The sequence below is a fragment of the Pongo abelii genome, chromosome 16 (genome assembly GCF_028885655.2).
Source record: "Pongo abelii isolate AG06213 chromosome 16, NHGRI_mPonAbe1-v2.0_pri, whole genome shotgun sequence".
NCBI classification, from domain to species: Eukaryota; Metazoa; Chordata; class Mammalia; order Primates; family Hominidae; genus Pongo; species Pongo abelii.
In genome coordinates, this window is record NC_072001.2 from 37,507,896 (window position 1) to 37,520,670 (window position 12,775).

Sequence of the window (12,775 nt, forward strand, 5' to 3'; positions counted from 1 at the left end):
TTTCACAAATATAGAGACAGAGGGTCAGAGATAAGGGAAGTCTTTAACTTGCCAGGGCATCCAACAGGTAGCAATGTGCCTGAGAGGATGTAGTAGAGATGTACATGGCTTCCATGAAGTTATTCAAGAAAAACTTAAATCTGAAAAACAGAGGAAGATTACCCTTTAAACACCTTCTTTTTCAAATAGGACTCACCTTAAGAATTCTAAGCTTTCCAGTTTCTTCATTTAAAAAATATGATTCAATTTACCAAAATTACATTGAAGAAGAGCAAGTCAAGAGCAACTCTTCCAACTAAGACACTTTCCCCTCCTTCTTCCCACTTCCATTGTAACTACAGTTACTCTAACTCATGAGTGGCCCCAGGTCCTTGCTGCTCCTCCATCAAGATTGCCCTCTGTGGTCCTTTCTAGCTACAGAATAGATCTTCTCCATCCATCAGTCTCAGAGTTGCTTTCACTTTCTGAATATCCACTGGTACCTAATCCAGCCTATAACAATCTTGTCCTTTTCTGATCATGGATGCATTCACACTGCACAGCTATACCCTAATGCTCCCTGATTCCTGATGTATATCATGTTTCCTAAACTAGACTGGAAACTTCCCCTGGACGGGGAATATGACTTATTTTTTACATTGGCTCCATTATACTTAACATGGCATTGGTATATAGTAGAAACAAATAGTGTGCTGGTAAACTAACTCTCCAAAGGAAAAGAAAAGCCCTGATTTGTAATATTTGCTACCAACATGATATCTTTGAACATTAAATTGTAAGAGATGCCCAGAATTGACTCTATCAAGCTTATACAAGCCCACTCTGGCACACAACTGGTAGACATTAATAAACAGGTGTTTAGCCCATTGTGCACACATAATTGTGTGAAGTGTATTTGTCAGCAAGCTTCATGTTGAAAAAGAGACCATTTTTCAATATTTAGCATATAATTTAAACAATTAGTGAACATACTTCTCATTCACTCATTTAAAAGTTGCGGAGCATTTACTAATGCTGCCAATTCTGGTCAAGGCACTAGCCTCATGGAACTTGAAGTTAAGTGGGAAAAACAGATATTAAGCAAGCAAGCAAACAAACAAAAACCACAGAGGAAATTATGTAATTATAAATTGTAGTATTCATTATGAAGAAATTTCAGCATGCTAACAGAGTTCTTCCCTATCCATCAAAGGTGATTGAGTTAGATTGATGAAGTGGGAGTGGAATATTTGGTGTAGCCTTCCCTAAAGAATTAACATTTCGACTGCCACTGGAAGGATAGATGAGCAGGAGTTATGCAGGTGAAGTGGAAGGGAGGCAATCCCAGAAGTGTGGACAGGGTGTACAAAGAATCTGAGGCCGGAAGGATCTTAACCTAAAACAAATTAAAAGCAGGGCAGTGTGGTGGGAGAGCAGTGGGTGAAAGACAGAATGGAAGGAGAGAAGGCTGGAGAGGTGAGCAGGGGCTGATCATACAGGGCCTAGGAGACCATGCTCATGAGCTTGCATTCTATTATAAGTTCTATGGGAAACGATTTGTTATTTTTGAAGAAGGAAGTGATAAAATGTGAATAATGTTTTAGAAATGTGACTATGGTTGCTATATGAATTAATGGGTGGGGTGGAGGTAGGCGGCAAAAGTGGAAACAGGGAGAGCTACAAGAAAACTTTCAGAGTAGAGGAGAACGATGATAGTGGCTTGGTCTTAAGTGATAGTGGTGCAGACAGAGTAAAGTGAACTTGCTTAGGGAGCTACCATGTGGATAGAATTGCCATTTACTTGGGTGGGGAATACTAAGGGGGTATCTTTTTCTTGATGGGCGGGAGACGATCTCCGAACGGGTAAAGATCAGTTAGAGGATGGTAAGCCAGTCAAGAAGCTAAAGGAGCAATGGTGGAAAGATTGGAGGAACAGCCAAAAGGGTAGGTGTATTATCCAGGGAAGCCAAGATCAAAGAGTGTTTCAAGGATAAGGGGGTGAGCAACTGTGTCTAAAGCAGCTAAAAGATTGAGGAAGATGAGAATCAAAAAACCTCCATTAGAGTTGGCAGTGTGGAAGGTCATAGGTGACTTTTGTAACAAGTGTATTTTGGGCACAGTGGTGGGTGCTGAAGGCAGACTAATACAATGAAGATGGCAACTCTTTAGAGAAACTAATCTGTGAAGAATAGAGGGTGCAGTAACAAGAGGGGATGTGGGAATAAACAAAGGCATTTTTTTAAAAGATGAACATACCTCAGCATATTAGAATGCTTGGGAAAGCTCTGGTAGAGAGGGAATGATTGATGATGCGGGAGAGAAAGACCTGAAAGGTTAAGTGCCTGAAACATCAGGTGGAATAGGATCTGATCACAAATGAGAGGATTAGCATTTGATAGTTTTCTACCAACCAATATGATATAGAGACAACTTTTGAAGAGTGGCTAAAATATTTATGTACTTAAAGAGAGATAGAGCCTTGTGATTTCGTGTTCTGAATTTCTTCTCATATGCAGAGATTTAGAGTGCAATTAGAATAAGGCTGTTTAGCAGCCAAAATGGACCTATTTTTTTAAGTGCTGCTTGCTTGTCTTTTCCCTTGCCATCGAACACAGCAATATAATTCAGAGTTTGCATACAAAATGTGAGGGAGTGTATGCCCGCATTGTTGGGGTAATGGAGGTTTTCATCATTCCCCTTGTCAACACACAGTATATAATTTGGGAAGGGAGGTTGAGAGTAGCACTAATAGACTGGTAGGTTTGGTAAAGAAAAGATGAAGGAACACCCTTCTGACGGCTTCTGTTCTGTCTGTGAAGTGCAAGTCGAGGTCATTAAGTTGGAGTGAGAAGACCAGATGAAGGAACTGGAGATTTGAGGAGAAAGGAGAGGGTTTGACATAGACATTACAGAGAGTGAGAGACAGAGTTTACTTTTTTCAGAGTAAGAGTAACCAATTTAATTCTTCGCAGTCAAATCTTCATATTTTCACTGATCCTTTCCTCTGTGTGCAGGAATTAAATTTATGTTGTTGTGCAGGTTGTCTGAGAGGAACTTCCTTCTCAAGTAATGTAGGACCCCGGAAACGTGTCTATAGCTTCTCCAAAGCAGGCCCGTTGGTCTCAGCAATGAGTCTTCTTGGGCATTGCAAGTGTCACTCATCATTTGCTCTTTTGTGCTGCTCGGACCCTCACTCCACGGGTTTGTCTCATCTCTTTTGTGACATGTTGCAGTGCATACTGCTTCTCAAAGGGTCATCTGGGGACTGGTGCCCACCTGCAAACTGTTTGTTACCCATCCTGACAGGATAAAGAACTGACACCAGAACATAAATCAGCTATGTCACTAAGCATGCTATTTAGCTGAGATTGTTTTCAGTGCAAGATTTTTCTCGATGAAGGAAGCAGCTCATGAATTTTCATCATGATGCAAGCTCCTTTTCTATTGGAGACCACCTTAGCCAGTTCCCTGAGAAGTTACTTCAAGTAGTGCTCCTCTAGTGCAGTGTTTTTTAAACCAATAATCATGTGCTACTTGGATGTGAAATCAATTGAGTGCAATCAATTCTTTTGTTTTTAATGAAATAGAATAGAAAAATCAGTGGGCATTACATATAGTAATTGTATGTGAAGTAACGGTAAATGTTTAATGAAACTTTTCTTTCAATCACATGTATACAGATGTGTTTATTGGGTCACTGTGGAAAATTATTTCTTGCTGTAGGTTGGGGCCCAAAACATTTGAGAAACACTAAGTATGTAGTATCTCCTATCTCAACCAAAATCCCCTTGGGCCACCATGCTCTCCTTCCTCACTAGATGTTACTTGTCTGAAGCCATTTACTGTGCCTCCTTTCTAAAAACACATGTCCCATGCTGGACCCCAACACGAAGAACAACAGTGACATTTCACAGTTCACTTGTCTCTCACTAGACAAGCAGAGTTTCTCATTTTCCTACAAAGCTGGGAAATTATTTTGATCTGTGTTTCTGCAGCAAAAATATGCCAAAAATAAGGTTGCATAAGATCAGTCAGCAGGGATGTTTCCAAGTCTCAAATTACAGTCTTAGAAGAGTTTGTAATATGAAATTCAAAGACATCTTTATCTGGCTCAGGATCATCAAGGCTTACCTTGCTATTCAGTGTCTAAACAGGGAGAATCCTGGTTTGGATGGGTAGAGGGCTGCTGATAGACAAACTCCAGGATTCTGAGTTACATTTAAATTTCAGATTAACAGCAAATAATTTTTTGTGTGTAAGTATGTCCCATGCAATATTTGCAGTAATGAAGAATTCTTTGTTGTCTAATTAATATTTTTTAAAAGTAAAGTATGTCCCAAGTAATATTTGGAATAATAAAAAATTATTGTTTATCTGAAATTTAAATTTAACAAGGCTTCTTGAATATTTATTTGCTAAATCTGGAAACCCTAAAGGGATGGGAAGCTTACACAATTTGGGAGAGGAGTCCTCTTTAAGTAAGAGAATTTGAAAAATTTTCAAAAATATATAGCATTGTAAACACATCTTCTGGAAGAAGTGTTTAGACCTTGGAAGAGGCTATGAAAGTGAGGGGCTCTGACACTTCTGCTTCATGAGCTTGACGGTAAATTCACCTGCATCATGCCTCAACGCAAGGAGGAAATCTGTATGTCAGCCTAAGTATGGCAGATAGGGAATGACTTCTTCCCTCTTTGTTGGGGGAGGGTTTTTAATGGCTGTAGGAGCATCAAGTAGTGAAGGAGAGGAAGAGGTAATCCTCTTTCTCCTATCAGCTGAGGAAAGGAAGAGGGAAAAAGGAAAGAAGGGAGGAAGAACTGAGGAAAAATGCTCTGCCCAAGAACCCCTCTGCTGTTGCAGGATCTCCTTTTGCATCTCCACTTCCACTGCAGACCTTCTCCCACTGTAAAAAGAAAGGCACACAGCTAACCATTGTCAACCCTAGCAAGGCCCATTGCTCTAGGGAGCAAAAACAGATTCAAATAAGAAACACATCATTCCTGAGAGAGAGCCTGAAAGAAAGCCAAGAAAGGCTGGCTGAGGAATATTGAAGAAGGTGGCAGCTTCATGCCATCCTAGTGGCACACCGTTTTCTCTCAAGCTCTTTCTCTTTCTCACAATTGGGAATCAGAGGAAGAAGATTGTCAAGAGGAAATGTATATTCAATAATTTATTTGAATTTTTTAAACTACTTTTACTCTGACACAAAATAGTCCTGATTTCCATATTAGTTTGACAGTGAAGATTTGGTTTGTCAATTAGATTATATGGTGGATATTTTCAGTACATTGAATGTACTTAATCTTTAGCTTCTAGGTTTTGGTGAAAAGATCTTGAAAGCACATGCACCATATGTGGTATGGCGGAAAATACATGCTTTGCAACTGTAAAGGTGTGTTCAAACTTGTAAATTTAAAAGGTATAGGGGGCCAGGCTTGGTGGCTCAGGACTGTAATCCCAGCATTTTGGGAGGCCAAGGCAGGTGGATCACTTGAGCCCAGGAGTTGACACTAGCCTGGGCAACATAGGAAGATCCTCAATCTCAAAAAAAAAAAAAAAAATTAGCCAGGCATGGTGGCACATGCCTCTAGACCTAGCTGCTCAGAAGGCTGAGGTAGGAGGACTGCTGAAAAAAAAAAAAAGAAAAGAAAAGAAAAATAAGTTACAGGGATCGGGGCCATATAGTTTTTCATCATTCTTTTGGTAGGTACATGAGGAAAACATCTTGACACACTGCCTTAGGCTTTGTTGCCTGTTAGGATATTTCTGTTATTTTAAGGCTACCCTTACTGATCATTTCAATAGCCTGATAAAGGGACTGGAGAGATGCCTCTTGGATGAGACATCTCTGAGGAGCATCTCAATTGTGGTAAAAAGAATTTCTTCATAAGTTTTTGATTCTGATATTTAGAAGCAAGCTATGGAAGTAAAAGGATGCCTGCAACAGCTTCCCTCTCTCGGGGTAATGCCACTTAGTTGTGTATGTCAGGAGTTGCAGTAGTCCTGTGCTTAGGCGTTGGTCCTTTTCATTTCTTCTGACTGCATGATGAAGAGATTTAGAACAAAGATATTATGCAACAGTAAAGGATTGTTTTGTTGAAGGGCTGCTTGCTCCTTACCTGGTTGATCTTACACCGAATGCATCCCTTTTCTGGCCCTAAGGCTGGGATTCCACCAGGAAAACAAAATATATCCACGTCACACAGGGCACATTTCATTTCTAGTACTGCTGGATATCTACAGGATGCCACCTACACACGAAAACCTATGGGATATTTTATAAGTTTGAAGCCAGCATACTTTCTGAACCTCAAATACCAGCAGTCAATGAAACAGAAGGCTCTGTGTCCTTGTGTGCTCAGATAGTCACTGGGTTTTCATGAAGTTTCTCTGAACACTTATTGCCCTGGCTCTGCCTGATCTTGGTGAGGACACCAAAAGCACATTGATTATCAATGTCATTAAGGAATTAATTAGCAAAGGGTCAAGCTTAAAGTAAGGAGGTCCCAATGTGGATTCTTGGCTAATATGACTCAAATGCAACTTTTGCAATTTCTCATCATTCAACATATTCCTCCAACAGGATTCAGTCCTAATGAGTTATTGATGGAAGAGAAAAATCCTACTACAGTGGAAAAAATGGGAGTTTTGGAGTCAGACAGGCTCTGGTTAAAAGCTTCGTTATTAAATATCTTTGGATTTTAATTTTCTTCTTTTTAAGGAGAAAATGATTACCAGCATAGTTGTTCTGGGGGTTAGAGAAGTCATAAGCATTTGGTCTAGTGCTTGATGCATAGCAGAGGATCAGTAAATAACTGTTATTACCCTTGTATTAATAATTATCATCAATATTACAATAACTATCATAAAAATAACCATAGATGAAATGTCAAGATTTGTTTAACCGTGTTGAGAACTAGAAGAGAAGCACTATTGTGATAAGCAATAAAGAGAAATAAGATTATGGAGAAAGTCATACTGACTGATTTTCATTCCCCATTTTATTCTTTTTATTCCCCATTTCAACACATTTACTGAGAAAAGAAACCATCATTCAGAAATAAAGCCCAGAGGGCCACTTACGCAAGGAGAGCTCATGCCCAAATCATCTCTGGCCGGGGAAGAGAATAAAATTTTAACATGTATTCCCAGGGGCCAAAAGCTGATCTGTCCTCCTACCACTGGATAAGATGATAAAGGTAAGGAACAGCAGGTGAACGTGTATCTGTTCTCCAGGGGAAAGCAAGTCAAAAAGGAAGCAGAAACAGTCTACGAATGAAATTTCTCATTTCCCTTAGGGTGAGCTCAGAACTGAGCACATTCCTTATTGAACAACTCACCTCTCAGCGGGTGTCAACATGTTCAGATGTGCCATACCCAGGATGATTCATCGTGATCAAAGAGAACAATGTGATTGTGGTAAATCCCTTTATCAGTGTAGCTTATTATTACCAAGAACTTGAATTGATTCAAGCTACAGACTTGAATAAACCTCATGATTTAATAAAATAAACCTCACTGATTTTCCGAAGTCTCCAGTGAATTAAACCAAAGCAAAGTTGTCCATTCAGATCCCTGCCCCCACATACATAAACTTGGTGCGCCATTTTGAATCTACCTTTTAACTTATTAAGGAAATCTAAAATCAGATCACTATATTTTCTGAAGGACATCCAAACAAAATTAACTTAAATTACTACAAAGATGTTGTAGTAAATATATTGGTAGTCTCAGTGTTGTACTGGTAAATGTTTAATAGCTGGCTCACTGGGGAAAAAAGTATATATTACACATAAATACATATATATGTATATATAATTTTATATGCCATATATAGTATATATACTAATATGTATTAGCATTTATATATAAGATATAGATTTAACTGATACAAAGGACATGCAACATATAATTTATGAATAATAAAGTGTACAATACTTTTTATTATAAATTCCATAAAGCCAATTGACTCTACAGAATGCTTTTGTTGATTTTTTTCTGAACGCTTGTATTTATAACCATTGTGTGGTTGCAGTAAACAAATGAGTGTGGTTCTGATCTGAATGTTGGTCAATATTTTTATTTATGTTATTAAATACTATGAAAGTTAAATAAGGAAGACTTATGTCAAACCTTCACTCATTTGTCAATAATGTGAGCCATTGCTGGATCAGATAATGACTTTTGAAAACTGGAAGAATAATTTTTGTGCCATTCACAATTTAATGGCTACAGGCACAATATACTTACATATTTTAATCTGCATTAGTAACATTTTCTCTATCAATACCTTAAATCTAGACAATCGGCAGAACAATAAATCAGGCCATGATTTGTATTATCTGACAGTTTCCATGGTGTAAATATTTGCACTATAACCTTTTTCAAAAGGCCAATGTAGCCAGGAGAATTGCTTAAATCTGGGAGGCAGAGGTTGCAGTGAACCGAGATCGCACCACTGCACTTCAGCCTGCCAATAGAGCGAGACTCCATCTCAAAAAAAAAAAAAAAAAAAAAAAGGCCAATGTGATGTCACTGAACACAGAGTTGGAAGAGATGTGCAATAACTCACTATTCTATAGTATTTTCCCAACACATATACAGAGCCATAAATAGCATCAAGAGCATAGATAATAGTATGTGTAAAAATCATTAGGAAGTGATGACTTTTGAGTGTTATCTTTAGCATACTTTATTGTAAGTACTTAATATAATTTAAATTTTCCTTCTTTTTGTATTTTTGAGACAAGGTCTCAGCTCTGTCACCCTGGCTGGAGTGCAGTGACGCATACTTGGCCAATTTGCAAATTTTCATGGAGATGAAATCTCACTATATTGCCCAGGCTGATTTCAAACTCCTTAGGCTCAAGCGATCTGTCCACCTCGGCCTTCCAAAGTGCTGGGATTACAGGTGTGGGCCACTGCGCCCAGCCTAATTTAAGTTTTGATGACGACTATGTTTATCTACCAGCATTAAAAATTTCTGAATTTAACAACAGGGACTTACAAGCCTGCATAAGAACTTCCAGAACAACACTGGCTGTTTATACAATATTTGTTCTCCCTTCCTCCTTTTTTTTTTTTTTTATGCTTAAAGATCTCACCTCCTTCATCATCACCACTGATGACTTGGAAGATGACCTCACCCCCAGTTCTACAGCCCACCATGGTAATTCCAGTTCCCTTGTATGATTTGAGAAAGGCCATTTAACTCAATTCTGGCTAATAAGGTGTGAGGTAAAGTCCATTGCAGGAGTTACAAAAGAAGTTTCCTCATTTCTAGAAAAGAGGCACAGGAAGAGGTGGCCCCTTTCCTTTGTCCAGATACTGTCATGACTCGGTGGGATCAAGGAATGGCTATAGCCTACCAGTTTGCGGGTAGCTCAAGTCCTGTTTGGGAGATGAGGCTAACTCACAGAAAACGAAGACAAACACGATACAGGTTATACATGTCTGTTTTTACACTGAGTAGTAATGTAGTCTCTGAATTTAACAGGATTTCAGTTGTCAAAAGTTTGATCAGCAAGGTCAGAGGCACCAGAGAAGGCTCATGGAAGGAGTATGATTTGGTTCAGGTCATAAAGAATGAGTGAGGTTTGAGAAAAAAGGGAATAACAATTCATATGAAGAAAAAATATGGGGGCCAGTCACGGTGGCTCACATTTATAATCCCCGCACTTTGGGAGGCCAAGGTGGGTGGATCACCTGAGGTCAAGAGTTCGAGACCAGCCTGGCCATCATGGCGAAACCCAGTCTCTACTAAAAGTACAAAAATTGGCTGGATGTGGTGGTGTGCACCTGTAATCCCAGCTACTCGGGAGGCTAAGGCAGGAGAATCACTTGAACCCTGGAGGTCGAGATTGCAGTGAGCCAAGATCGTGCCACTGCACTCCAGCCTGGGCAACAGAGACTCTGTTTCAAAAAAAAAAAAAAAAATGGGGAAGGGCAAGGTAAGAATCACTACAATATGGTGAAAAGCTTGGTCTTTGGAGAGAGATCTGAGTTAGAATTCCTGGACTACCACCAATTATGTTACCTAGAGCAGTTTATTCAACTTAGCAAAGCTCAGTTTCCTCACCTGGAAATGAGAAATAATATTAGTACTTACACCATAGCATCGTTTTAAAGAATGAACAAGGTAATACATGTAAAGTGCTAAGAACAGTGGCTGGCATACAATAAATATTCATTAAGTGATAGTGTTTATCATTGGTTTTGAAACTCATGTTATTATAAGTTTTACTCCTCATAAGCTATTACTAGGAGTTCAATGTATTGATGGGACAGTAAAGAGGACAACTGAATTAGATGGGGGGGAGTATGATGTGGAATAGTAGGAAATAATATTGAGAAGTAGGATGGGGCCAAATTATAGCTAGCTTTAGCATCGCTAGTGTTTTGTTTTGTTTTGTTTTTCCAAGACTTGGGTCCCTAAGTGAAAAGCCAGTTAGTGAAAGTGAAATATGACACGATCAGCCTGCCCAACAGCAGTGCTAAAAGGATTCTATTGCATCGTCATGACTGTCCATAAGGAGCTGCCTGCAGATGCCCTTTTGGAGGTTGTATAATGGCTTTCTAAAAGAATGCTGCCAAGGAAACTTACTGAGATTTTCTTTTTGTATATACAGATCAATTCTATAGGTAGAACCTTGACATTGAGAGCTGAGATTTCACATATGTTATTCTAAGTCTGTGTGCCAGCCTCTGTGGTCAGATGAATATAAGACATATAGAGCAGGGCAATGAAATGTTTCTGATTAACAAGAATACATCATAGAGATATGTAAGTACCTCCAGTACACATCGTGAATCTGTCTACTTCTCCCCTCTCCATCTGGTGCTACCACCTTACTCCAAGCCACCATCATCTCTTACCTGGACTGGTTTTCCAGCTTCTGTTCTTCTCTCACTAAAACTCATTTTGCATTTTCCTGTGATATTTTCAGAATTTTAACAAGGTCATGCTTTTCCCCTCATCTAAAACTTTGTAATGATTTCTTATCATGCTTGAAATGAAACTCAAACTTCTTACCCTGGCTTATAAAACTCTTCCTGCTCTTGCCCTTGCCTTTCTTTCCATCCAGTTATGGGAATGATTACAACATAATTGCAGCCATATTTCCAGCCACTTTATTTAGTACACTTCAGTGATGCTGGCCATTTTTCTTGTCAAGCTTATTTTCACCTTAGGGCCTTTGTACTGATTATTCCCTTGCCTGACATGCTTTTCCCCAAATCTTTACATGATTGACTCTTTGTTGTTCAAGTCCCCACTTAAATGTTGGCTGATTTATTTGATTATATTTTTCTTTAATTTTTCCAACCACTATCCCTACCCTCTTTTAAAACATAAGCTCTGTGAGAGAAATGATCTCATATATCTTGTTCTGTGACTGTCTCAGCACCTGGAACAGAGATTGGTACATGATACATTCTTAGAATAAAATTGTTGACCAATTGGATGAACGAGTGGATGGATAGATGGTTCAGTCCAGGTAGATACAACTTGTCTTCCAAGGATTCTCACACACATACATACACACACTCATACACACACACACACACACACACACACAATGTCTCTTATTTTTAAAAAATCTAAATTTTTCTCCCTCCCTGCCACCACCCTCTTTCTTCTTTCCTGCCTCCTTTATTTCCCTAATAAGTCTGAGTAGAGGTTTATCTATTCTGATATCTCAAATAATCCCTTTTGGTTTTATTAAATTTTGCTATTAATTTTTTGGTTATTTTATATTCCATTAATTTCTACTTTAATTTTTTATTATATCTGTACTTCAATCTACTTCGGGTGTAATTTGCCCTCTATTTTCTGTTTTCTTAAGGTGGAAACTGGGGGCATTGATTTAACACATTTCTTCTTTTCAGACTTGTGTTTTCCCCTGAGTTTTATTTTTAGGGACAGCCTACAAATTTTTACATGCTGTGTTTTCATTTTCACCCAATTAAAAATACTTTTGAATTTACCTTTTGATGTCTTCTTTAACCTGTGAGTTACTCAGAACTACATATTTATTTCCCAAATATTTGGGAATTTTTCCAGAGAGATCTTTCTGATACTAATTTCTTTGTGTTCACTACATAATTTGTATGGTTTGAGCCATTTTAAATTTATTAAGACTTGCTTTATATCTCAGAATATGCACTATTGTTAGGTGGTTGGCATAGTCTATTAATATCAATTAGGTAAAGATGTTGATAGTGTTGTTTAAAATTTCTATATCTTTACTGATTTTCTGTCTACTTATTCTATCAGTAATTGAGAGAGGGCTATACTTTCACAGAAGGCAGGTTTGCACAGACCTAGGAAGCAAAAAGGCTGAAGAAAGAGGCTAAGGAATGCAGTTTCTTAGAAAGACATATTTAAGGCTGGGCGCGGTGGCTCACGCCTTTAATCCCAGCACTTTGGGAGGCCGAGGCAGGCGGATCACGAGGTCAGGAGATAGAGACCATCCTGGCTAACACGGTGAAACCCCGTCTCTACTAAAAAAAAAAAATACAAAAAAAAATTAGCCGGGCGTGGTGGCGAGTGCCTGTAGTCCCAGCTACTCGGGACGCTGAGGCAGGAGAATGGTGTGAACCCGGGAGGCAAAGCTTGCAGTGAGCCGAGATCATGCCACTGCACTCCAGCCTGGGAGACAGAGTGAGACTCCGTCTCAAAAAAAAAAAAAAAAAAGAAAAAGAAAAAAAGAAAAGAAAGTCATATTTAATAAGGACTTAAGAACAGAAGCCATGTTTGTGTCTAGGGTGGCAACAAAACAAGATGGTGGATCCCTGA